The following is a 26,834-nucleotide window of genomic DNA, read 5'->3' as shown; positions in this document are numbered from 1 at the left end:
GGACAAGATGCACTTTACATCCATATCATTCAATAAGGTCATTATTATCTCACAAATCATTTACTATTAATAGACAGGCTAAGACTGTGTTAGTGAGATCACGGTGACCTTAACATGAAGACAGTTCATTCAAGTCCAAGTGGATGTTTGCGGCAAGTTTAAGAAATTCCCTCATGGTATTCCCTATGTTATGCTTTCAAGAGAAAGGGACAAATAAAGTGCAAACCTTACGCCTCCTGCCATGGCTGTCCCCCTTAGCGAGTAATAATCAAACAGCTCTGATCAAATTAAGAATGAATCAAAATAAACTATAAAGTTAAAATAGGATAAAAACAGTCAATCCTTCAGGAGGATGGACGTCCGTCGCTGCATGCCCCCAGGGAATACCCACAATGCAACTTGGACAGATTAGTGTGACATCTATGTTATAGATCAGGGGTGCCCAATACGTCGATCGCAAAGGTAGTGTGGGTAGATCGCATGGCATTGAAAAAAATAAAATAAAAATCATCCATCCTTGCTATGGCATTTGCCACTTGATTGACGTACAGGTAAGCCAGTCTGAGTTGTATTGTGCCATACGGGTTCATGCTGTTATGAGGGGGCCTCACCTCCTCATCTGAAGCGCAAATGCTGTGCACTATTATGCGCTTATGCGGTGCAATTAGTTTAAGCGCGCCACAGTTTATCCGCCGTTTAGTCCACTAGCACCCTTACCCCCCCGCGCTCGCGACACAGATTGGGCAGGGGTGGTAGATATTTTGGGCTTGGTCATTTTACAAGTAGCTCCCAAGCTGAAAAAGTGTGGGCACCCCTGTTATAGATTATCTACAGGTAGTAAAGAAAACACTTATCTAAAAATAGTCCAACTGTAACATGAGGCAATCTCATTATGATTTATTTGTTTAACAGCAGAGTTGGTGAAGATTTATCATTATGACAAAAATAGCTATTATGACCAGCAGAAAGGGTAGAACACAACTCATATTGAAGTGTTGAGTTTTCAGGCCCACTTAGAGCCCAAAAAGGAAGGAAAGTAGACCAAGACAACATGGAGCCAGAACCAGACCCACTGCTGGTCAGAGCTCAGTGGCTTTTTCCAAAACGTTCTGGAAACAGACATTCCTCACATACCTCAGTGCTCCAACACTAACGGACATCATTCAAAGTAATGTGCGCTCAAAAGAAATTGCAATACACAGACCACAGTCACACACTTGTCAAACGGCCCGTGGAAATAATAAGCAAAGTGTCAAGATGACAGGTCTGCCCACCAGCAGCTGATGATGGATCGAGCAGACGGTTAAGTGCAAATGTATTCTGATGTCGAGTGGGCAGCAGGTGTGGCTGTGAAATGACAGCATAAATATTTGTGTACACACACACACACACACTACAGAGGAGGAAGAGATGGAGCAGGCACTGTCATGACAGATATCGTCAACTGCCTGCCTTACAGTTTCCAACGACTTTCTCATTTGGTGAATCAATAACATCCAAAAGAGCTCAAACTCAACGCTGCAAAAATACATTAAACTACTGCAGCCTTCAAGGAGAACGTAAGCAAGTTTCTTCCCTTGCATTTATTTCTTAATCTTTACATAAGCATAAATATAACTAATAACATACGTAACAGATTGTATGATAAAATCCAGTGAATTGTGTTTTAAATAACAGTAATTCTAAGGGAATGACGCAAATATCAGTATATTTACAAGCATACCAAGGTTGATGAAGTTGAAAATATTTTAGGTACATTTTTTGTCTGTTGTTTTTTAGTCATTCCACGCTATCCTTACGAAGGATATTTAAAGTGTCTATGTAGTATGGATATGTGAAAAAGGAGCATGCAGTATTGATGTCTTATAGGGGTCTTCTAGTCCAGAGTCCACATCATTAACACGTCTGGCCTCTCAGTAAATGTAGTCTAGAGACTCTAGACGTCCAGAAGTAGCTTCTTAAAGACGGTCTCATCAGTGACACACAGTATATACATATCACCAGAAGACGTATATAAAAAAACATGTCATTTTCACTTCCCAAGAAAAAGTCTCCTGTAAGTCCAAACACACCGTCTTTGAGACATGTTTGTGCCTGACTGGGGCTGTTACCTGTAGGCAGCAGGAATATGGTTTATAAAGAAAGAAAGTAGAGTTCTCCAGATTTTAACAACAATCCATAAGAAGCATGTTTAGACTGGAGAGCGCAAGCTAGACTAACTAGTCTGAGAGCTGTCTGTGTGTGTGTGTGTGTGTGTGTGTGTGTGTGTGTGTGTGTGTGTGTGTGTGTGTGTCAAGTGACTGCTGTCCCTGTCCATCAGAGGGTCATATGAGGAGCAGATTAGGGTTTCTAACCGCAAACCCCTGTCGCCATGGCCCCATCGTCACGGAGACGGTGAGGAGAGTCATCGTGTTCCAAACCTCCACTGACTCACCCTTCCTTATCACAGTACACAGAACACACACACACACACACACAACCACATCTAAATCAGGACTTTGTGGTGCGGCGTGTTCGTCATCCCCACTGCAGCCTTAAAATCTCGACCAATCACGTCGGTTCGAGCCAGAGCAGAGGAATGCCATAATCCACATGCACCTAATGATCATTTTCATTATGATTATTTTCTTAACTAGACATTATGGTAATTATATTAGCAATTACATTAGTCAGATGTATATGATCGGATATATCCCACTGGCTTCTACTATGCCTGACAAAATTTCCTTATATACACATATATAAATGAAGCCAAACATTATTTTAGCACATATTTCCAGCATGGTCCTAGAATGTAAAAAGACATTGAAAGCAAAACAAGTAAATCTTAAACGACCTTCTTACTGCAAATAAAACCAAATATATGTACACCTATTTATAGCATATTTAACAGAAGGCTGTTCCCCAGTGTGACACCAGTCTGTTGAAAAAGGAAGAAATATGCTCGCTGCATCTGGAACCCAGCCAAAAATGAGAAGATATGTTATGATATAAAACAAATAGAAACCACAAATGCTCCCTTTTCAAAATCTGGAACAAAGGATCATTCGGCATCGATTGGCACTTTTGCTTATTTAATGGACACTGCGATGGGTTTGACTGAGTGTTTTCTCTTCAATCCATTAAACAAACATCATTTTCTTTAAATACCCTTTGATAAAACAACCACATGTGACGGATACATTATTTCTACAAAGCCTTTAATGCTTAGACCTGAATTTCTGCACACCTCAGACCGCTGCTTTTTTCTGCTGACCATCAGGATTTCCATGATGTTGAGTCAGTTGGTATGGTAGATTCGGTCAAATGGTCTCAACAGCAATCTAATACTGTTGGTGGTTTCCTCTACCTCGAGGACCTTTACTCAGTGTCTGGTTCTCGCATTTCTCTTAGACTATTCATAATGTTAAGTCAGTTAACCATTAAGTCAGGGGTGATGTCATGTAACCAGACCTTTGATTTTGAAGATGAAATCTATACTTTTTATGTTTTTGGTCTGTTTTAAACCTTGTTTTAGTGTTCAGCAGGACCAGCTATGACAGTCTGTCACTTTAAGCCAGTTAGGTGGATATTTACAACATACGTACAAACAAGATCATAAAACTGGACTCCCCTCACCTCTCCCTCAACTCTCCACCCTTCCTCCTATTTAAACGTGTTGCTTCTCACAGCCTCAGCTGAAGGAGAATGAGTGGGAACAACCGTAAAATCACAACATGAATAATCAATTGATATTAAAAACAATTTATTGGATTCATTACAGCTAGGGATGAAAGCAAGAGTCATTTAAAAGCCAAGTTCACACTATAAATAAAACGATTGGTACAAACACACTTATAAACACATGGTAAACACAAATCTGCAACTCCCTCGCTCTCTCTCTCTCTCTCACACACACACATCCGCTGTAACTGGGTTATTTTCTTCCCCAGTGTTTAGAGTCTATTCTTGGACGTGTCTTTGGTCGCTGCTCATGGTCGAGTGTCCGCCTGCTTTTTTATCTCATGGGCCAAATGTCTCGCTGTCTCCGAGTGCGTCACACACACAACCTGATCCAAAGGGACGGGGACATGTTCACACCTTTTTGTCCACGAGTAACCACCAAAATCTTCCCCTCTTGTCCTTTACATTTCTGCACTCAGATGTTATTCCCAAAGACTCTCCTCTTCTTTCATCCGTCACCTCTTAATTAACACCTCTTAAGCTTGATCCACACTGTGAATTACACCCCCCCTCGGGACCCTGAGAGTTTAACACCGACATATCTCCTTTCGCTCGTTCTTTCCTCGACATTTAATTTCATCTGTTTGAGACATCAGCAGAGTTTTTTTTTATGCCCTTACCCATAAACCCTCAGTGTTTGCCAAGTGCATACAGGCCCCAGCTTGGATGTGGGTTTAGCCGAGCATGTAGCTGTGGCTCTGCAGCAACAAGCCCAGGGTTCAGGTCTAGACTTTCCTAATAAGAAGCAGATTAGTTTGGGATATAAATACATGAATTTGCGTGCATGCATGTGCACAAATGTACAGAAAAATGCATGAGAATTCAGTTAAACTCATGGTGTGTTACTGGCCAAGAGCTGCTCGTTCAAACCATAGACTGTATATATGGTTCAAACACAGCCAATAACAAAACTAGATGGAAGTTAACTTTACAAACATAGATGGATTACAGAATAGCTTTTGAACCCTGAGCAACAGGGAGGAAATTAGAGATAAAACATGGAAGACACACAGAAAGCTTTTTTGCTGATACAGCGTCAACACAAAGGTGTCAAAGCTCTCAATCCAATCAGGAAGCAACAGTTGAAAGAGAAAAAAGAGAGAAGGAGGGCAGTAAAAGTAAAGTGAGTGGAAAAACTAACAAGAAAGGAGAATGAAATAAAGTGTCAGCATACAAATTCATTGAGACTATTAGGACATAATTAAAATATCTTGTCTGTCCGAACAGGTTGGAAACTGGGATAGTCTCTTCAAACATTCAAAGCAAACATAGGAAGGGAAGGAGAGAGTGTTTTTTCTGGATTCCAAATATAGCTGCAGTCTGCATTTATGTGTATCTAAAGTGTGTGGAAGTGTGTGTGTGTCGAGTGTGTGTACATCTGTTTGTAATATGGCAGCAAAAAAGCAAAGATTTACTACATGAGCTGACTCCAGAATGGCTTATGAGACTCCAATAATGTCAAACCAGGACTTAACAGAGAGGGGGGGGCTACCTGTCTCTGCTGTCATCCCACACTCACACACATGTGCACACAGACACACACACACATAGTTTCTTGACAGGTTGCCCAGTCTTGTAGCCGAAAGCGTACAAAGTGGAACGGGCAGAATGACCTCATGTGAGACTGCTTTGTATATAAGGGAACTATCTAACCTGGGGCTACATATTTTCACACACACACACAGTTTCTTCCTGGTTTATTTTCTTTTACCTGGAGGCTGAGAGAAACAATAAGACTTTTGGTTAAAGGCCAACATGTCAAGAGTACAAAGACAATGGCTGCAGCACGTATGACTCACCGCAGCACACATGCACATGCACATGCACACGCACACACACACCCTCCCTCCCTCCCTTGGATTAGGCTTAGAAAAGAACATTCCCTCATTACAGCAGCAGTTCAAAGGCACTAGACTGTAACTATGACTCTTTCTTGCTGCAAGCCTGGACCATCACACTCACTACTGCCATAATTTATCATGCTAACACTCTGACCAATAGCCCTGGCAAGTCACACACACACACACACACACACACACACACACACACACACACACACACACACACACACAACACACACACACACACACACACACACACACACACACACACACACACACCCACACACACACCACACAACACACACACAACACACACCCACACCACACACACACACACCACACACACACACACACACACCACACACACACACACACACACCCCACACACCACACACACCACACACCACAACACACACACACACACACACACACACACACACACACACCACACACACACACACACCACACACACACACACCACACACACACCACACACACACACACAACACACACACAACACACACACACACACGTCAATTATGGGCTATCACTGGATCACAAGTAAGTGACCGTGGTAAAGTCACTAGTCAAGTACAATCATTTATATCAATATACAGTTAAGCCCTTTTTTGAAATGCACATAATTATGCAGTTAAAGTCAAAGGAACTGCAGACGTTAGGAAAAGGATGAAAAAACAAACAATCTGGAGCTGCTTTTTAGTCATTTTTTTATCTCGACACCTCGAAGGCGGTTTAGCTTTAGTTTAAATCCTGAAGCAATGCACCATGCAAGACCTACTCGGATACTATATGTAAAAAATATTTGTTGTGTCTAATATAGGTTGCCAAGCTTATGACATGTATGGGGGTAAAACTACATTTAAATACAAAATAATAATAAGTAAATGTACTGTAAGACTATAAATCTACTCAAGGAGCTAAGGGAGATGAGTGGGGTAAACCTGGATGAACTGCATTGTATCATCATAACTCCTGTGTCAATGTGAAGAATGAGATGCTTGGCAGTATGAGGCTGTGTTAGGTAGGTCAGTGGGAGGCCAACAGCCCTGCCTTATCTGGAGAAGTGCAACACACACACACACACACACACTGAAGAAGCAGCACACAAATCTCCTAAGTCTAAGTCTGCCTCAAATCCCTCATGCATCAAGTATGACAGAATCCCATATGCTCCAGGGACGTGTCATTGGCTCACAGTGTGTGTGTGTGTATGTGTATGTGTATGTGTATGTGTATGTGTATGTGTATGTGTATGTGTATGTGTAGTGTGTGTGTGTGTGTGTGTGGTGTGTGTGTGTGTGTGTGTGTGTGTGTGGTGTGTGTGTGTGTGTGTGTGTGTGTGTTGTGTGTGTGTGTGTGTGTGTGTGTGACAGCAAACAGATGTGAGACTAAGACATGGAAGACTTGGCAGGAGACAAGATGACTGTCTGCCAGGAGCTCAGTAACTCTGACTGGAAAACTGGGAATCATGTTATATGGACACACACACACACATTTACATGTAGAGTATTTACTGGCAGTTAATGCAGTACACACGCCTATGACATGATATATTCCCCTCTCAACTTTTATGGGCACACACAACACACACACACACACACACACACACCACACACACACACACACGTTTTTGGTGCAGAGTTTCTCAACTCCCCCACAAAACCGCCCGCGCACCTTCAGAGACCAAATTGTTCATATTTGAATGCTTGAAAAGGAACATTTACCGAGTTTGAGCTTCAACTAACAATTATTTTCATCATAGATTAAACCGGGAATACTTATAGTATTACTACTAGATGTGACATTGTTGGGGATAAAGTATATATCCGTTTCTTAAACCTGATGATGACGTCCTTAAAATGTCTTGTTTGATCCCAACTCAAAGATATTCAGTTCCCTGTCAAAGAAAAGTAAACAAACCAAAGATGATCACATTTAAAAAGCTGGAATTAGAGAATTTAACTGAACTTTAAAGAAAATCTCAAACCAATACGTGTGATTATCAAAGTCGTGGCACTTAAGTTTAACCAATTATTTTATCAAATATTAAATTAAGGTTAATAAGAATGTGTTCAGACCCTTTATGTTGCATTAAGTGTCCTTTGTCTGGTTTTATTTCCTATATCCAACCAGCACATTGGCACCTGCTTGCAACAGATGAAACTGGTAGCAGATAATGAACACTGATATCTGAATATAGTCAATTTTCCCCACAAGTTCAGTACTCAGAAAACAAGAGCATCAAGCCCATGGTTACTTATTTAACCGTATACCTGCCATCTGACTTCAAGGGGCCCTTTCACATGAACGTACTTTCCCAGCACTGGAAAAACACACTTGTTGTGATCCCTGTGGATTTGGCTCGTCCAGCAGCAGTGACGGTGTGACTGTGTTTGGTCTTTGAAGTCAGGAGTCGTTAAACCTCTGGGAAACAGACTTCACCCCATCTCCGACCCTCAGTCAGCCAATAAAGAGCAGCTTTCCCGAAAAGCCTCATTACAAAGTCAAGAGAGGAGCTTCTGGTTATAATGATCTATTCAAAAAGCTTGCGGCCTTTGTGTCAAGTTAAGTCCAGAAATGGTTTCATCTTTTGGGAAATACTCGCTCGTTTCATCAGTCATTCGTCCGTGTCTTTAAAAGCTTCCCATCTCCTAGATTCTCTTTTTTTTCTCCCAGTGACAAGCTCACTGTTTGGGATTAAGACTTGGGTTTCAGCAGAGGAGATATTCAGACTTAAAAGAGTGGATTTGAGGAAGTCTATCATGCTTAGTGAGACAGAAAGGAAGGGGGGAGAGACTTTGACATTTTGAGGAGAAAATCAAAAAAACTCCACAGGCTAAAAACACCTTTTCCTCAGAACTCCTCACATCCACGTGGACAAAAGACCGAGAAAGAAAAGAGGCGAACAAAAGTAAACATTAGTCATCCCTTCACCTCAAAAGTTAGTCTCTGTTCAGTGAAAGGCTTCTCGTTTTACCCCTTCTAAATTTGCAATCCATCATCGCTTCTCATCGTGACAACAAGGCAGATTTAAGATTCGTTCGACATGAATTATGGGAAAACAGTCGGACAGTGTGATGAATGTGCTGTAGGTGTATGTTGCATCCATAGGAGGAGGGTGTACAGAGGGGAGCGCTGACGTAGGGAAGTGTACGGCCTCTATATTTAAAGTCCTGACGCCCGCGGGTAGAGTAGCACGCATTCCCCTGATTCAGCCTAAATGATGGATACCTACTCTCACAGTCTCTCTAAAAGCCCGACTTGCCAGAGGGTGAGTCTTAACACTCCTCTCCTCACCTCCTTTGCCCCTTTGTGCCAATGCATGCCAGGAAATGTGCCACTTAATCATTTTACCCAAGTGCATCTCATGTCTCATGCACATGTCTTTTTAGGATGCAACAGAAACAAATAGGATTGGACTGTTGCAACATTTAATTTAATGTAGGCCTTCAGCTATTTTCATCTGCTATTAATCTGACTTTTAGATTGTGTTTAAAATGGCAGAAACTAGCATGAGAAGGACAAATGCAATTTCCTCAATCTTCAAATGTTATTGTTTGTTTAACCAACTGTCCAAAGATATTACATTTAGCTGAATATAAAACAGATTTTAGTACCAAAAGTTCAAATACAATTTGGAAAAAATTGTTAATTATATGAACGGAGTGTCAGCAAGATGTCCTTAATACTGTTTCTTCATTCAGTGTGCAGTATATAGGAGGTTTCCAACACAAAATCCCAATTATATTTAGAGACTTTCCTCTTATATTTGTTTTCCTGCTTGCAAATACCTGCATAATTTGACTTCTCATACATATTACTTGTTTTTTACTTAACCACTTGACTATTTTGCTACCCTACACATGGAGTGACAAACAAATGGGAAGCACTGGTGTATATAATAAGGTTCCCAGTGAAAACATATATCCGTATGTTCTCCACTGTCGAAGAGGGACGAAGGATGCTAGAGGAGGAATCAAGAAAATAAGGAAGCGACCAAAATATTCCCTGTGTGACTGAAAGGGCAGGTGACGGAGGAGAAAAAGGCTCCGTCTATTCTATGTGTTTTTTGGCTCCGCTCCACGTCTCTGAATTCCAGCTTTCAAGTGTGTGTGTGCATCTATATATGTGTGTACTCAAACTGTATATCTATTCCTCATTGTATGTGAACATAATCTTTAGGGAAGCATGTGAGGCGTGTGCATGAGTTTATGAAAAGGAAGTTTCCTGAAATTTGAGATTATAATTATGCTACATTTTCACCATCTGCATCGTTAAGTGGTTTTCAGGCAGGGATTTGTCCTTGTGTGTGTGGTGTGTGTGTGTGTGTGTGTGTGTGTGTGTGTGTGTGTGTGTGTGTGTGTGTGTGTGTGTGTGTGTGTGTGTGTGTGTGTGTGTGTGTGTGTGTGTACTGTATGTTTTGGCTCTCACACTGTGAGAGGGAGTTTATCAACAACAACAACAAAGTCCCAGCACTAAAAGCCCCTCTGGTTCCCATGAGCCCGGCCCACGCAGCCTCTCATTGGATTGTGTTGCTCTCTATTGTCAAACTCTATTCAAAGTTGCTACGAATAAAGCAGTAAATCACTGTTTAATCACAAGGTTACGATGATGAAATTACAGTATAATTACACACCCCAGCCACATCAGTGTAGTCGACATGAGCTTGGTCCTGTCGCTCTTGTTTCTGAGATGAATGCTTTAAAAAACTCAGTCTTTAATCGGGACACAATCATAAAAGTACAGACTGGGTAAGTCAAAGAGAGGGATTGTAATTTCACCCTGTATGTTGACATTGTAAAAACAGTGCAACTTCTAAACATAACAAAAGATTGTTCTCTAGGAGAGTGATGAGTAGAAACATGTGTTTCTTTCCTTTTCATAATAAGATATATTGAGCTGTCACTGTCAGGCAGGAGTATAGTTCATACAGAGGGAAGACATCAATCGTTGTTAAAAAAATCAAGATGCATGCCCTTCTTGAATCCTTTTTATTATGACTTCATGCATACGTAGAAAAAGATCATGAAAAAGTGCAGAACGAAACAGGGAATGGAGCAAATTCACGAGCAAATGTAAAAATAAAACAAGCAAAGATAAGATCCCTGCATTCCCAAGCTGATCCAGATAATCCAGATATTTATCGTTGTATAATCAGGAGTAACAGATTGACTCTCCTCGAGCTAAACTCCAACCTGCCAATAGCAAAGACTAAGCTTCATTCTCCATGACAGACGGATAATGCTAACACCTCCAACACGGAGAGATAGTGTACAGACATTGATTCAAAGATATACAAATTAAAGGTAAAGCAGTTATTTTCATGTTTAAAGAGGCCCCTTTAAGCCTTTTCGGGTTTTCCCTTTAGCTTTATATAGCTTTTTGAGCATGTAACTGGTGTTCAAAGGCTAAAATCTCTCCGAAACTCCCCCCCCCTGCAAGAAAAGCCTCCATTGGACTCCTTTATTTACTTATGTAACATAGTGACATCACCAAGTAACAATTGCGCTTCTATGGAGAACCGCAGTGACGCATCCTAAAACCCGGAAGTACGTTTTACCACGTCCGGTTCCTTCGACAAAAAGCAATGGGATTTCTCAATATGGTTTTGGAAAATAACTCCAAATAAGGTCTGTGGTTGAGACACATTTAAGAGACGGATCACGTGTTGTTCTACGACATTAAATACATGAGCAGTGACCCCACTGGTGATCTCTGAAGAGTTTACGTGTCTGAAAAACGATGGTTGTTAACATGTGGCTGAATAGGACTACAGAAGTTGTCCAGGCCGTTTTACGTCATTACACTGTACACGTAAACACTCCTGCTAAGTTTGTTTGCACTGTACTGCTTGAAAGCAAGTCCCTGCCTCCTGCAAACTGTTCAAACAAACGCTTCAACTTGTACCATTTAGAATCTGTATGTTTGAATATGGATCTTAAGTTGGCGTGACGTTGAAGCAGCGACCCTGCTGTAGTTCGTTTATAGCATAACGTTAGCATTTTGCTTCTGGCGACTAGATTTATGATTAGAAAATTATAAAAGTAGGATAGACATGTGGAGATTATCCGGCTGAACAAAACGTGATCCGTTTCTTAAATGTGTTTCAACCACAGACCTTATTTCCAGCTATTTTCCTAAATCCTATGGAGAAATTGCATTGGTGTTTGACGAAGGAACCGGAAGGAGTTTACTTCCGGGTTTTAGGACTGCGGTTCTCTATTGGCTAGCACTCCAGCCCATTGTACGTGATTGGTTAAGGGGTGGGATATCTCTTTGTCGTTGACCAATCACAATAGAGCCGGCCAGCTAACTAATCAGAGCAGACTGGACCAAATACTAAAATGAGCATAATATGTACTCATTAAGGGTAAAGTGCTTTAAAGTTCAGAACAACAGATAGAGTTTGTGCAGTTATATCAAAATGCTAATATAAAAGTGCCAATGATTCAGTTTCAGAAGGCGCAACTATCCCTGCCCTAATGTTATTTTTCAATAACAATTGTTCTGCTTCATAAAAGAAGGTGTTGCATGGTGTCAGTTATTATATAATAAATAGAAGTTGAGGGATGAAGGACAGGTAATCACATTTAAAATAAAACTCACTCACAGACTCAACAAGCAAACATTGTCCGTGAGCAAAAAGAAGGAATTTTTGAAAAACTCTCAATACAGTTTGAAATATAATATGAGAAGGAATACGTGCTGTAGTAAGTGTAAGCTGAAGAAAGAGTGACACATGGCTGATAACAGATGAAAGAGAAGTCGGCGTGAGTTTAGTTTCTGAAGCCCACCTCATAAACCCTTGGGGAAAGAAAGACGAGGGGGAAACATGAACAAAGCCCAGAAAAGCTACAAAGAAAGCAAGAAAAGAACAGAAAGGGGGAAAGAAAGAGGGAGAGAAAGGTCCTGTAGATCCAGCGGGCAGGTGATGTGGCTACAGCTGCAGCCATACAACAGGCTGTCTTTGATTCAGTTCAAACACATAGCAGGAGAATCACCTCACTGATGAAAGAGCGCCAATGATATCAAACTACCAGATCTTAGCTCTCCCAGGCACTGACACACACAAAGAAATAACACTCACTGGAAGGTAGGGAGAGCATGAGGATATTTATACCAGCATTCTAAAGAGGCAAAGGTGCAGTGGGGGAGTTTGAACCCCAAGATGGACAAATGTTTTACTCATAAATCCAGTTGTACGGTAAAGATTAGTGACTCACTAAAGTGTCTGGTGTTTTCCGCCTGGGGGGGCCGGGTACCTGGACAGATGAGAAGTCAGAGGAAGAAGATACGGGGGGAAAGTGAGGAAGAAAGTGTCTGAATAGATCAGAAGAGAGATGAAGGAGATGGAGAACACAGGTAGGGAGAAAAGAGGGGAGAAAAAGAAAGAAAGGTGATGTAAAATCAGTAGGGTTGCAAAGGGGCGGAACAAGTTTCCGGTAAATGTCCATGGGAAGTTAAGCTGGGGAATTTTGGAAATATTCCATATTTGAAATTAATTAATTAATTAAAGTTTTCCGCACTCTCGCGGGAATATCTCCGCGAGCGAACTTAAGTTTAACTTTCGATTGCATGGCCGTTTCTCAATGTCGAGTATACCTTCTGCAGAGCCACTATTTCAAGTATACTACGTCATCGAGTGGCGCCGATATTTAACATGCATTTAAACAGTCCTTCGGCGCCACTCGATGACGTAGTGTACTTGAAATAGTGGCTCTGCAGCAGGGTTACTCGACAGAGAAACGGCCCGTGATATAGCCCAGCGCAACACCTTCGTCCCACATGTTGCCACTTGTTTGTACCATTTTCAGGCGATGTAACGATTAGATATTTGGGGAGTCCGGTGGTCCGCGAGTGTTTTTTTATTGGTTAAGTGGTCCTTGGTATGAAAAAGTTTGAGAAACACTGTACTAGATGAATACATTTGTATGTGATATTAGCAATTTAAACATTAAATAAATATATTATCCCATAATATCATCAAAACTTACTTTGTGTAGTCCACAGGCTCAAATGTGTGGCTTAATTTGTCTCAAAAGTGTGATCAGGTCTTCTAGAAATCATCTGTGCATGTGATGGAGGAATGCACAGTGCCTGTAGGGGGGGTGGTCTCAATAGCCATGTAGTAAGCAGTGTGCTATGGCATGGATATTCACGTGTACTTGAATGGCATCTGTTTGTTTTAGTCAAGATTATGCTAAAATATACCTTCCCCAACTATATTTAAGTTCCCTATGAAGAGCAACCTTCAATTTAGAAAATTCCCAGTTTATTCCCATAAATTCCCGTTAATTGCCATGGAAAGTTTCCATCTTTGAAAATTCCCGGAATTTTGCAACCCTAAAAATCAGTAAAGCATACCCGTCCTTATCCGTGTTGCAGGCTGCTAACAGAGATGTAAAATAAAGAAAGGGGAGGGATATGCTATGCTTCCATCAAACTGTCAAGGGAATTTTGAGTAAACTGTGTGTCAAAGAATAGATTTCAAAATACTGCTGCTGGTTTATAAAGCTTTAAATGGTTTAGGCCCAAAATACATTTCTGACCTCCTGCTAAATTATGAACCATCCAGATCTCTCAGGTCTTCAGGGACTGGTCAGCTTTCTGTCCCCAGAGTCAGAACTAAACATGGAGAAGCAGCGTTCAGTTATTATGCTCCAAATATCTGGAACAAACTCCCAGAAACCTGCAGGTCCGCTGCAACTCTGACTACTTTTAAATCCAGGCTGAAGACTTTTCTTTTTGTAACTTTTATCCATGTACTTTTTCTTTTAATGTTTAATTGAACTATTCATATCTTAGACTGCACTGTAACTTTTATCCATGTATTTTTTCTTTTAATGTTTATTTTATTATCTTTTCTTTTTAATGACTGATTTTAAATGCCTTTTTCTTAATGTCTTTCATTTTTTGTAAAGCACTTTGAATTGCCTTGTGTTGAAAAGTGCTATATAAATAAACTTGCCTTGCCTAAACTCACAAAATGTCTCAACAAATGCATTCTCCCAACAGCTGGGCTTAAGTGAATAAACATGCTTCCTGAAAACAACATCCACAAGGACAATGGGAAGGGGCACACCGTTATTGTGTAACTGTCAGCAAATATTGCACATAATTCATCCTCTCCTCCAAAGTTTAGACAAACATAAAAAGGATGCAGTTTTATTTGAATGTGAATTCTCATAACAATATCCAAACAAGTGGAAAATGACACGTATAAGTGCAAGCAGCGGCAGGTGTGAAAACTAGGAGTTTTTTGAAGAATCCGACAACATTTCAAGACGTTTCTGGGCTTTTGTGCGATGGAGCTGAACCACGCTCAGATCACGGCAAACCCATATGATCTTTAAATCAAATCCACTTAAAAGTCAGAAAACTGTTCATGTTTGGTACGATTTGATATAAATTGTAGCCTTGCTGTCACACAGTAAAGACGGAAATGTCTCTGATGTTATTCCAACACACGAGAAGAAGAGAGACGACAAAAAAATACATTTGTTAGAGGATTTCTTGGGTCTCAGCTCTCAGCACGACTCTGCTCTAACTACCGGTTGAAGTTACATTCATCCGTCTGGTGTCAGTGAACGTATGTCTCACAGCGGCGATCCAGCAGTGTCTGTAGCCATGGAAACTACAAGGATGTAGCGCTTACATTTAGGGGAAGTGAGGGATTATTACACCAATGCTACACACACATCCCAAACCATCTTCCCATGATCAAAGTAAGAAGAGAAGTCACACAATCAGCGTCCTCAAGAGTCCGCTGTGACTCGTGTTGTTAAATAAACTCTGTTGGAAAGACAGCGAAGGACATTCACTTCCGATGGAGGCCTGCTTCACAGCTAATCTCCTGGCAAAAGAGCAACTCCACGTGTGGCTCAAGGGCAACTTGACCTGTTTACTTTACACCTGTTCACTTCCCTCGTCTAAGCTTGCACTGTCTTTCTCAAGCTAGCCGTCTCCTGGTTATGATGAAGTCTGCTTCATCAGCTACAGCCATCAACATCAAACCACTAAGCCCTCCTTTATACATAAACATTCAAACTATGTTCCTGTGATACGTGAGGTTGAATGTTATAGCCCTTTCATTTCCTTTCTGTTTGTGCCGCTGTATGCTGCCTCATATTGCAGTAATGCTGTGAAAGTGGGGGGAAAAGACAAAGGTCATTTGCTTTATAACAGACATGATCAGTCAAGCCTAAATCGGTGCAAGTTGTGAGGAGAAAGATGGATCATTTGGATTAGGTACACTTGGTTGAGCAGAGGACAGATAACGGGCGATGAGGCGGTGAAGACAGCAAAGATGGGGGGGAAGACAGAAAGAAAGAAGCCATTAAAATATCTACTAAACTGCACTGTAATGCTCGATTTTTACCTCTTTTGTGTTGTATTTATGCTCGATACAGTGCCATTAAACAGCAGCAGCTCTGGGATTTCAATATTAAGCATTGCTTTACTTTGAAGGAGCTGCAAACACAAACGTATGCAAACAAACACAAGCATGAAAGGCATGTAAAATATCATCAAAAATGCCAAATGTGCAGCTATGAGAGAAAAATACAGAGCACATCCGCACAAGGTTACACACACACATCACTTCAGGGGACATTACATTAACTAACATGCATTTCCTGGAGACTTATCCTAACCTTAACCAACACATGCCTAACCCTTACCCTAACTCTAACCAAGTCTTCGCCCTAAAATTAATGATTCCCCTCATGGGGACCTCCAATTTGTCCCCATAAGGGAGGTGAGTCCCCACACGTGACTATGTAAACAGATTTAGGTCCCCACAAGTATAGTAATGCTAGGCCACACACACACACACACACACACACACACACACACACACACACACACACACACACACACACACACACACACACACACACACCACACACACACACAACACACACACACACACACACACACACACACACACACACACACACACACACACACACACACACACCACACACACACACACACACACACACACACACACACACACACACACACACACACACACACACACACACACACACACACACACACACACACACACACACACACACACACACACACACACACACACACACACACACACTAGTGGTCAGACCAGCAGGCAGGAGGGAAGCTTGTGTGCTGGGATCTGACCAGTGCACCGTATACTGGCTGCCAACAGTCCACCACACACACCGCTGCTGTGTCCAACCATACATGTGTGTGCCTACATGCGAGTGTGACCTTGACTTTGTGAGCAGGCCTTCGTATCCATAAACACAAGTGTGTGTCTTTGTGTGAGCGACTGTGTGTCCTCCAAGTGTGTATGCATGGGAGTGGGTGAGTTAAATACACAGTATAAACATTGTAGGGACTCCCTTGACTTGTGTTTACTGATCGAGATAAAGACCGTCATTCCTCTCTCACCACCAACCTACTGTACTTCCTGCTCGTCCAACCAGAGAGAGGCACTTAAGCCTGGGCAATGTCACAGATATCTTATCTTGCCAATAAAGTCGCTTGAATGGGTTTAGATTGAACTGAGAGAGGGAGGGAAACAAGAGGGCACACACTGGTGCAATGGGGTCATTTCACCCCCCCATTGAGAGAAACTCCTGCCCCCCTCCTCCTTCTTCTCCTCCTCCTCCCATCTCACATGTTAATGTACTCACCGATCTGCAAAACCTTCAATCTGCCCGAGATGCTGGCTGGCATAACAAACAGGGCCCTGAAAATAGTCTCCCCCCCTGTTTCCCATGCTGCACTGGAGGTATTTCGGTGGTGAAGCGAATTCCTAATGGTGGATCAAATAATCTACCCACTACTTCTCTGCCTTTCTACTTCCCTCTCTCTGTGAGTTCTGTGTCTGCCGCTTCACCTTCATGTCTCCTCGCTGCAAATTGTTGCTCTCCACCGCCATTTCTCCGTCTCTTTCCTCTCGGTTTGCGGTAGGCAGTGAGACGCATGGTCTAGCCACACTGACCAATAAAAAGCAGCCCTTAGCCTCTATCATTTAGTCCGCACGTCTGGTATACAGCTCAGGACGTTGCAGGCCAGGACGCCCCACTGCCTCGGCGGGAAAAAGCGCTCATACCGTCTTATTATGATGTCACAAGTTTGGATTACTCATGGGCTTTCCTGCAGGGTGTGATCCGCTTTTCTTGCTATCTTTCTAACCTCCAGCCTCTGTTTACCATGCTTTTTTACCCAGGGGGTTACTTGCGCAAATTTACACCTCGAAGAACTGCAACCACAGACTGACTCAATAAAAAACGAAACGCTATTAAAAGCATCCTAATGCAGCACAGGCTTCCTTTTCTTCCACTGTGAGAGAACACAACAGAGGAGAGAAGTAATGAAAGAAGCAGGAGGAGTAAAAGGAGCATAAAAAGCAGCCGTAAAATATTTTTAGCTTCTCAGACCCATTCATGTCTCGAACCAGGGCCAGGAGGAACCGCACTGCCATGACTATGAATGGTACTGTTAGTTACTTAGTACTTTTTCTTCTCTTTCTCTCTTGGCAAGTGTCCTGCCACTGGAGGAATGCCTGGTTCAGATTCACATGTGTGTGTAGAGGCTGGACAAAGAGAACCAGTGTGAACAACAGAACACAATCAACCACTCAATGGACAGCTATTAACTCATCGCACACAAACACACACACAAATTCCAGAGTCCACGGACGAGAAGCAGTGACATTCAGAGCCAACCAACCAATCAGGACGCCTCTAACGCAGCCACAATGGAGCCAGTCAATGAGCAGCAGAGGATGATGGGAGATCTGTGAATCAAAGTGTCCGGCTCCTCATCCCTGTCTCGCTAATCTTCACCCTCTCGCCCTTCTCCTTTCATTCTCCCTCTCCTCCTGTTTCCCATGGTGCATCTCTCATTGGTTAAAGGTGGTAGAAGAGGCCATCGGGCACAGTCCACCTCCCACTCATGTATGAATCACCCCCATTGTGCACTGGATTCGAATTCTCACACTTTCTTTTAAACCAAAACATGCAACCGACATGTGAGCAGCAGTTTTTTGTAGAAGTAAAATAATCAAAAGCACAATAGGACTAAACAATATTTGAGTATTGCTGTAAATCATGTCAGAGTATCTCTCTGATACAAATCTCAGAGGTATTGAGGTAATGAGTTACATATTATCTACATCTTGTCATCGAAAACATCCTGGTTCAACTTTGACCTACTGTTCGTGAGCATGCACACAATTTTCCTGAGCAATGACGGATTACTGCCGACAAAAGGTGCGCTCACTTCGGGTTTTACTGCCAAATAAAGTTCAGTTATTGCTAATCAGGAAACATTGTCTGCTTGTTTGCATGTGTGGGCGAGTATATTTTACACAACTCATAACAACACAACTCAACTTTAAAGCAAATCAGAGTTTTCCAAAGGTACTGTTTTATACAAGATTCAATTCCAAACAGGAAGACATTACCAATCCTTTCAAGGTTTATTTGTTCAAATCTCAACTGAACCAGAGACTCGTTGAATCTTTATTACCCAAATTAGAAGCAGAAGTCCTAAATTATCTTTTTAATGATGAAAAAATACATGAATCTCCCTTTTAAACTTCCCTTTACTTCTTCTCTAACTTCATTGATTTTCTGGGGTGATTTTTATCCGATTTTAAACTCAATTTGATTTGATAAAACTCATCATATTGCTGCTCATGTTTCTGGCCCCATCGTACTTGCGTCCCCAGATTTCAGTAATAGGCGCGTTCATACTATTACCCGTACTTTTCCCGTTTAGTTCCGTTAGTGCCTGGAATTTCGCGTTCACACCAAAAAGAGTACTTAGTTCCGAGAACTTTTACCCCCATTTGTAATGCCTGCTAGAGAGGTGGTACTATCCTGGGGTGGAAAAGTACCAATTTCTGATTGGCTGGGCGGATTGCAAACCACGCCCCGAAAAACTCTGAAAAGTTTTGTGAAGCCGCCATTGTATTTGCTGGCATTAGCATTATTAGCATTAGCCCCGCGCACAAACGGAGAGAGAATAATTTATGGCAACACAAAAAAAAACATGGGAGCGGTCGAGTGATGAGGAGGTGTCGGCGTTCTGGCGATTTACTCTGAAGGCTTCAGTAGAAGCTGCTGGGACTCCCAGCAGCTTCTACTGAAGCCAGTCCCCAACTCCGGGGACTTCCGGCCGGGAACTTTGGGTGGCAGTATACGCCGTGAAGTGGTTTGCGGCCTGCCAGTAAACCCGAAGAAGAAGAAGTGACGTCAGCGGCTTCATTTGCGTAATCTTGCCTAAAACTTATTCCGGTGTGAACGCGATCTGTACTTAGTTCCATGGGGGTACTAAGTACTGGCACTAATACCTCATTCACACCAACGGTGTTTCAGGGCCGGTTCGGAGCTGGAGCTTGAAAAGCACCGGGTTTCCCTGTTCACACCGCAGCGGAGCAGCCTCTTAGCTCCGGAATCCGGTTTGTTTCAAGCACCAACAAAATGTCCGCTTAGAGCAAAAGCACTGCATACGTCACGCTTCGAGGCGGTGGCAGGGGGGATCGGAATCGTCGTTGAAGTTGATGATCACGATTGTAAAGCAGTTTTTAATGTAGCATGTAACGACTGTAAAGTTGGTAGTAAAGTCATCCCATTTCTTCCATTTCGTTTCGACAGAGCAAAACCAAAACGAGTAGCGCTTCAACACAATCGGCCATTGTTGTTGTTGTCGGTGTGAGCTGTGAGGGGTTTCAGCGCGGTTTGGCTTTATGAAGCAGGCACGCAAACGGTTACGTCATGACGCAAACGATGACGCAATTTCTTTTATCCATGTATTTTTTCTTTTAATGTTTATTTTATTAGCTTTTCTTTTTAATGACTGATTTTAAATGCCTTTTTCTTAATGTCTTTCATTTTTTGTAAAGCACTTTGAATTGCCTTGTGTTGAAAAGTGATATATAAATAAACTTGCCTTGCCTTGCCCTGCCTTGCAATGACGCAGCACCAGTCGGACTCTGGGCGGTGTGAAAAGAGCCGGAGCTAAACCGAAGAACTGGTTCTGAACCTGAAAAGCTCTAGCACAGAGCTTGAACCGGAGTTGCGTTGGTGTGAATGAGGTATAAGTGCTGGGCACTAAGTACGGCAAAGTACTTGGTGTGAAAGCGGCTATTGACTTTTGTGATTGCAATATTATCAGAACTGAAACAACGGTCACAACTATGGCCATATAGACTCAGACTTGGTGTTAGAATAGAATTACTCTTTAACAATGTGTAGACTTTTGGATGTTCAGTCAGATAACACTTGATAAGATGCACATAATTAAACTTGACATGGTACTCAATGTTGTCAAAAACAAGGAGCAACTTTAGCAGTTCTTCCCACATCACCCACAACTACTTCAAGTCAGCTTTAGGCTACCACCATAACTGATAATGCATCAACCCTATCCAACCTGTTTCCTTCAACAGTATACCACTTTTATGGCTAGCCACAAACCACAGCATGTAAAAACAGGTGCTTGTCGGGTAACTTTGAAGTATCTCCTCTATCTTTCAAATTCCCAACCTCCCTTCGTTGATGCTGTATTACCTTTCATGCATTTCCCTATTCGCTCATTTGAATTTGTAATATGAAGGCCACCAGTTTATCTAAAACAAATCTGATAGAGAAGTTAGAAAATCAGTTTTGACACTAATGGCAAAGGATAACCAAGCAGAGTGTGTAACCTCAGCTTATTAAGACGCAGCTCCCTCTCCCTCCCAACACACACTTCTCACTATCACACTCACACGTTCCCTGTCACGTCTTCATTTTTAGCACCCGGCAGTGTTACATGGAATACGAGACGACCACCCACACACACTCTCACACACACACATACATATGCTGCTGGGAAATGTGAATGACTATGTCACTAAAAGTGCCATGAACATGCTAAATACAATAGTGCCTTGTGCTGCAGTGATGAGTAACTCGGAGCTTTTGTGTGTCCCTGTGTGTATGTGTGTGCGTGCCGGTGTGTGTGCTTTTTTGTGCGCTGAACAACCATGGACAGGCACACACATGTGGGTGCAGAGTGCCTCATAAATCTCACTCTGAATCAATTAGAAAGCATAAATATGAGAAGTTCTTTAGCAGCCCGATACACAGTTTAATGCTGGCTTAATTATAGACACACCACACCCAAACAACACTCACACACCCAGACGGAAAGACAGACACACACAAACAGTGAGGGTGTGGGTCTTATGTAACTCATAATTACACAAGAAACTAATCCAAAAATGAAACTTAATGTTGTATTTTACTGGATTCTGTCTTCTCTCCATGTGCATCTTTCTTTGTTAATCTTTTTATTACCCCCTTACGTAAAAAAAAAAAAAATTCACACACAGAAGCTGTCTGCCAGAGTTAAACACAGTATGGAGGGAGTTGTCCAGACTTAACCAAAGAGGTGTGTGTCTGTCCATTTAGTTCAAACACAGCTTCCATTTATTTTCTTTTGATATTATATAACTCTTTTATTGACTGCTCTCCTATTGAACGTTACCTTGCATGTCTGTGCTAGTATTGCACTCACAGATTCATAACATCTGTATCTATTGAATTTATCTAACTGTTTTTTTGTGTTGCTTACTACAAGAGAAGGTTATGTTGCGGTAACCTTTATGCTACCATTTCTCAAGAGCGAGGTGAATAGAGGCGAACCAAATATTTGTTCTTAAACTAGATCAAATTTCCCATAATAGTAGGTAGTTACATTTGTGAAAACAGAGACAACATACTGCACTGTGCTACATGCATAATTGAAAGTACAGCACTCACAGATTCCCTACCTCCTTATTGTTAAACACCTCACATTTGAGAAACCATCAAATGTCTGCTGTGTTTTCTCATAAAAACAGCTATTAAATTGCAGTTTAATTTACTCCAAAAATAGAGGAATTTTCCCATTACTAATTCGGATCCTTTTAGGCAGATCATGACGGATCCACAACATGAATAACAAAGGGTGTAGTAAGTCTACGTTTAGTGACTCAGCCCACCTACATCTGTCTGCACTAAACCCCACAACCACAGCTATTACTCCATTACAGCAGGACATTCCCAATATGTTCCAATGGGAAATCTCTGCCAGGCACTTACTGTTCTTTTACACCTATGTGAGAAATGGATGAAACCCAGATTAATATCACACCACTGCACGCACACACACACAGAGTTGTACACACAGCATGGGAACAACGATCACCTGTGAGAAGACACATCTGTGAGGGACAGCGAGAAACCATCGCTCATATAAATGCAGTTCCAAAACAGACTCTGTCGCCCACTAATCCGCCCACAAACCATCCATTCGAGCTGGAAGGCAACAGTTGCTTATCAGTCAACTTATCTGGAAGTAAAAGCGCCAGAAAAACCTCCTCCGCAATGTGTAGAGGAAAGAAGAGGAGAGGGGAGAAGAAGAACACTGAGAAATGCTGAAGCTATTATTAAAGGAGAGGTGTCATGGCCATTTCCACTGATCATAATTCCATTGTTGAAGTATACTAAAATAGAAAAATACTGTGTAATTTTCCAAATTCACATTGGTTTCGCATACAGCATCTCTTTAAAGTATGTGTATTCAGCAGTATTCACTTTCTCCACTAAACGGAGAGTAGATTAATCACTTAAGGGTATTTCTTCCTAGAAATAACTAGCAATCCTTTACTCCAGCAACACATTGGGAGAAATAGCTGTTTTTTCCTGACATATGAGTATTTTAGTCCAACACAAAAAAGGAATCACGAAACTGTGCTTCAGAAAATATCCACAGGATCATCAATAATGGAAAGAATCGTAGAATAAAGCCCTACATCGCATTTAAGTTGTATAATTGGTAGTGGGACAGAATAGATTGATCCATGTCATTGATTGGGTGTATTACTATGATGGTGTCAATGGATGTGTTGGTGGTTGATGGGATGTTTTTGACCTATAACTCTCTCACACTCACTCGTCCACATTCCCCACAGTTTATGCAGTTCTGTCTTTGTGGCCTTTCAAGAGTCAGTGTGTCCAGTCGAGCTCAGGTTACAGCAGACAAGATCCTCTCTCTCCTTCTTTCTCACACACACACACACACACACACACACACACACACACACACACACACACACACACACACACAACACACACACACACACACACACACACACACACACACACACACACACACACACACACACACACACACACACACACACACACACACACACACACACACACACACACACACACACACACACACACACACACACACACACACACACAACACCACACACACACAACACACACACACACACACACACATCCATCATCCGAACAGCACAGGGAAGAGAACACTGGTTTGTTGCTCTCCTAACGTGCCATACTCTGACTCATTGCTGCTATTATTCACTGTCCAGTAGTAGTACTAGTAGGTGTAGAAAAAGAATAGCCAATCAGCGGTCAAGTCCCAGGTTTGAATAACAACACCTATTGAGCTATCTAAACCAAATACAAATACAAATAAAAAGAACAACTACAAATATTCCCACATGCACATGGAAGGTACTGGCAGTCAATGATTAAACAACTGCATGTGTCTAAGAGCACAGTCTAACTTTGTCACAGTTGCTATCATCCTTCTATTCTTGGAGCTTAGCACCCTTGCAAACGATGCAGACATATCATTAAAGAAAGGACATTAAGCTGACTGAAGATGTGCTGTGTGTGTGTGTGTGTGTGTGTGTGTGTGTGTGTGTGTGTGTGTGTGTGTGTGTGTGTGTGTGTGTTGCATCTATTCTAAGAGAATTCCAGAGGGGAGACCCTGTGACTGACCCCCACCTAGCAGGATCTGACAGGATATCACCAGCTTGTCACACACACACACTTATAAATATGCACATACACACAGAAACAAACAAATGATGGGCGTGTTGAAGTCCATACAAACACAGGCAGTATGTTGGATAGCCACACCTAGGTTTGAGTTTATTGTGTTTTTAAATGCTTTTCTTTGTGTTGTGTAAACTGGAGAACTATGAATTGCTTTTGTTTAAAAAGGTGCTCAAGAAATACACTTGCTTTGTTCTATTAAGCAGTACAGTGACGTCAAATTAATATGATCCTGGTTTTCTAATACACCAATAACCTTTAAATACTCTCCTCAAAGTATATCCAGAAGAAATTCTACTTGATGTGCTGATCCATCCATCTTCTCCCGCTTATCCGTGGTCGGGTTGATGTGCTGATTCAAATCACAATTCTCTTAGACTTCTGCAACTTCTTGAATCTGGACAACAACACATGGCTGGATTCAGGCACTTGGCTCAACTTGACAAACCAAGTTACCTGTGCTTACTTCAAGACCAGCTTTCTTTAAGCCTCCACTCACATGAGTTTTTGGCTAGTTTGGCCAGTGAGCAGGTTGCCCTCTCCAATGGTCCGATACAATCTCCAAACTTCCTGTGACACGACAAGAGGATCCCCCTCTCCAATGCGCACAGACACACGCACGCCCTTACAGAAACACTCCAATAAACACGCCCTAGTTTAAAAAAAAACCTGCAGCTGACGATACAGGCGGAGAACACCGCGCACACACACGGTAAAGTTTCCAAACAGAGCGAGGAGAAAACACAGATTTGACACCATCTCTTACCTTTTCCTCGCCCGCTCCTCACTGCTCCTTCAGCCGTCTCCAAACTCTGTCACGACGAGCCTCGCCGCAGACTGCGAAAACCAAAACGCCGCTTTTCGGTAACCGGGGAGCAGCGGACAGTAGCCTTCACTCGTTTGCTCCAACATGCAACGACTCCGTATGATTCAGTGTGTGTGGGAATATGTGTGTGTGTGACAGCTCATGGAGAGAATGAGCAGAGAGAGGAGAACCGGGGAACTTAGGGGGAGTTCCCGTTAACAGGCAGGCGGGGCGGGGGCTCCGGGAGAGTGACAGGCGGGAGAGATTTTAGGTTCTCAGCTCATTTCTGGAGTATTTATTCTTCAGCATGAAGTTCGGTGATAAATACATTTACCCTTGATTACCATTTACCTCTTTTATGTATTTCTTTGTTTATTATCTTGTTTTATGTTTTTGTTTGTTTTTCAATAACAAATGTATTTCTTTAAGAAAAAGAAAATATATATGTTAATAATTTAGTTTTGGGGAGAAGGGGTGGGATTACATAAGTGTAAACTTCTTCCAACCCCTTTTTGGATGTGTAATTAAGTAGATTTGTTTATATATAATTTACAATCAGTAATATGTTTGTATCAATTTTGTATTCTTGTTTTTACACATTCGAAATAAATCTAATCAAATCAAAACAAAACCCTATTAGTGCATATGCAGCCAACTAGTCTATTATTGTTGCATATAATGTGAAAGCAAGTGGCTGATTGCACAAATGTTTACTATAATTTTCTGATGGCTAGCCAATGTCAAAGGGCAACCATTTTACAGCAAGGTCACATGGCATTGCTATAAATTAAAGTTGCAACTGACTTTATTTTCATTATTGATCAATATGATGACTTTTTCAATCAATCTATAATTTTGCTATCATAAAGAAGGTCAAATCTGTCCAAAAACCCAGATTTAGGGGAGAATATATTCACATTTGAGATGGTGGAATGGTGCTTTTGCCTATAACACATAACATGAACTTATTAAAGTGGTTGTAGAATAATTCTCTGCAGTTGAATTGTAATGTTTGAAATATATTTTCCTTCTTAACAAAATGATCATACTTCTCAAATGTACAGCTTTGTGGCAGATACATGATCTCTCCTTCAGTTTCACCTCCATATATAAATACAAAAAGGTGAGGAAATATTTAAATGTTTTATATATAATCTAGAACTGACATAAGAGACCCAGCAGGATTTTGAAATATGTCTGGTTTTAGCTAAAAATGAAGGAGAGTACTCGTAATCTGACTAATACCGTACGTTTGGGATTCAGGAAGCTTTTATGGATTATATTAGGAAGTAATGGAGACGGCTACTTCATATGTTGATTTATGCGCCTCTCTTGAGTGTAGCTTTTTGTATAGAGCGTTTTCTTAGCCCTCAATGGTGCATGAAATAATCGATCTGGTTGTGTGATATGTATTGCCTTGGGCTTCCTTTCATGATCAATTAATTATTAAAAGATAAACACAGTGTTCACATCAGGCTGCAGGTTTAAACACAACGTATGTGGTGCAAGTGCAAGATTTCTGTGCTCAAAATCTGAGTTTCT

General features: G+C 41.6%; 1 pseudogene; it reads right to left on the bottom strand.

The window, feature by feature from the left end:
- The window catches only part of LOC117558762, a 35,967-nt pseudogene extending 10,477 nt beyond the window's left edge, over window positions 1-25,490 (bottom strand).
- Between the last annotated feature and the right edge of the window lie 1,344 nt (window positions 25,491-26,834).

Source organism: Gymnodraco acuticeps, unplaced genomic scaffold, assembly GCF_902827175.1.
Source record: "Gymnodraco acuticeps unplaced genomic scaffold, fGymAcu1.1, whole genome shotgun sequence".
Taxonomy (NCBI): domain Eukaryota; kingdom Metazoa; phylum Chordata; class Actinopteri; order Perciformes; family Bathydraconidae; genus Gymnodraco; species Gymnodraco acuticeps.
The sequence above is the reverse complement of the archived record's forward strand: the minus strand, read 5'-3'. Positions and strand labels throughout refer to the sequence as shown.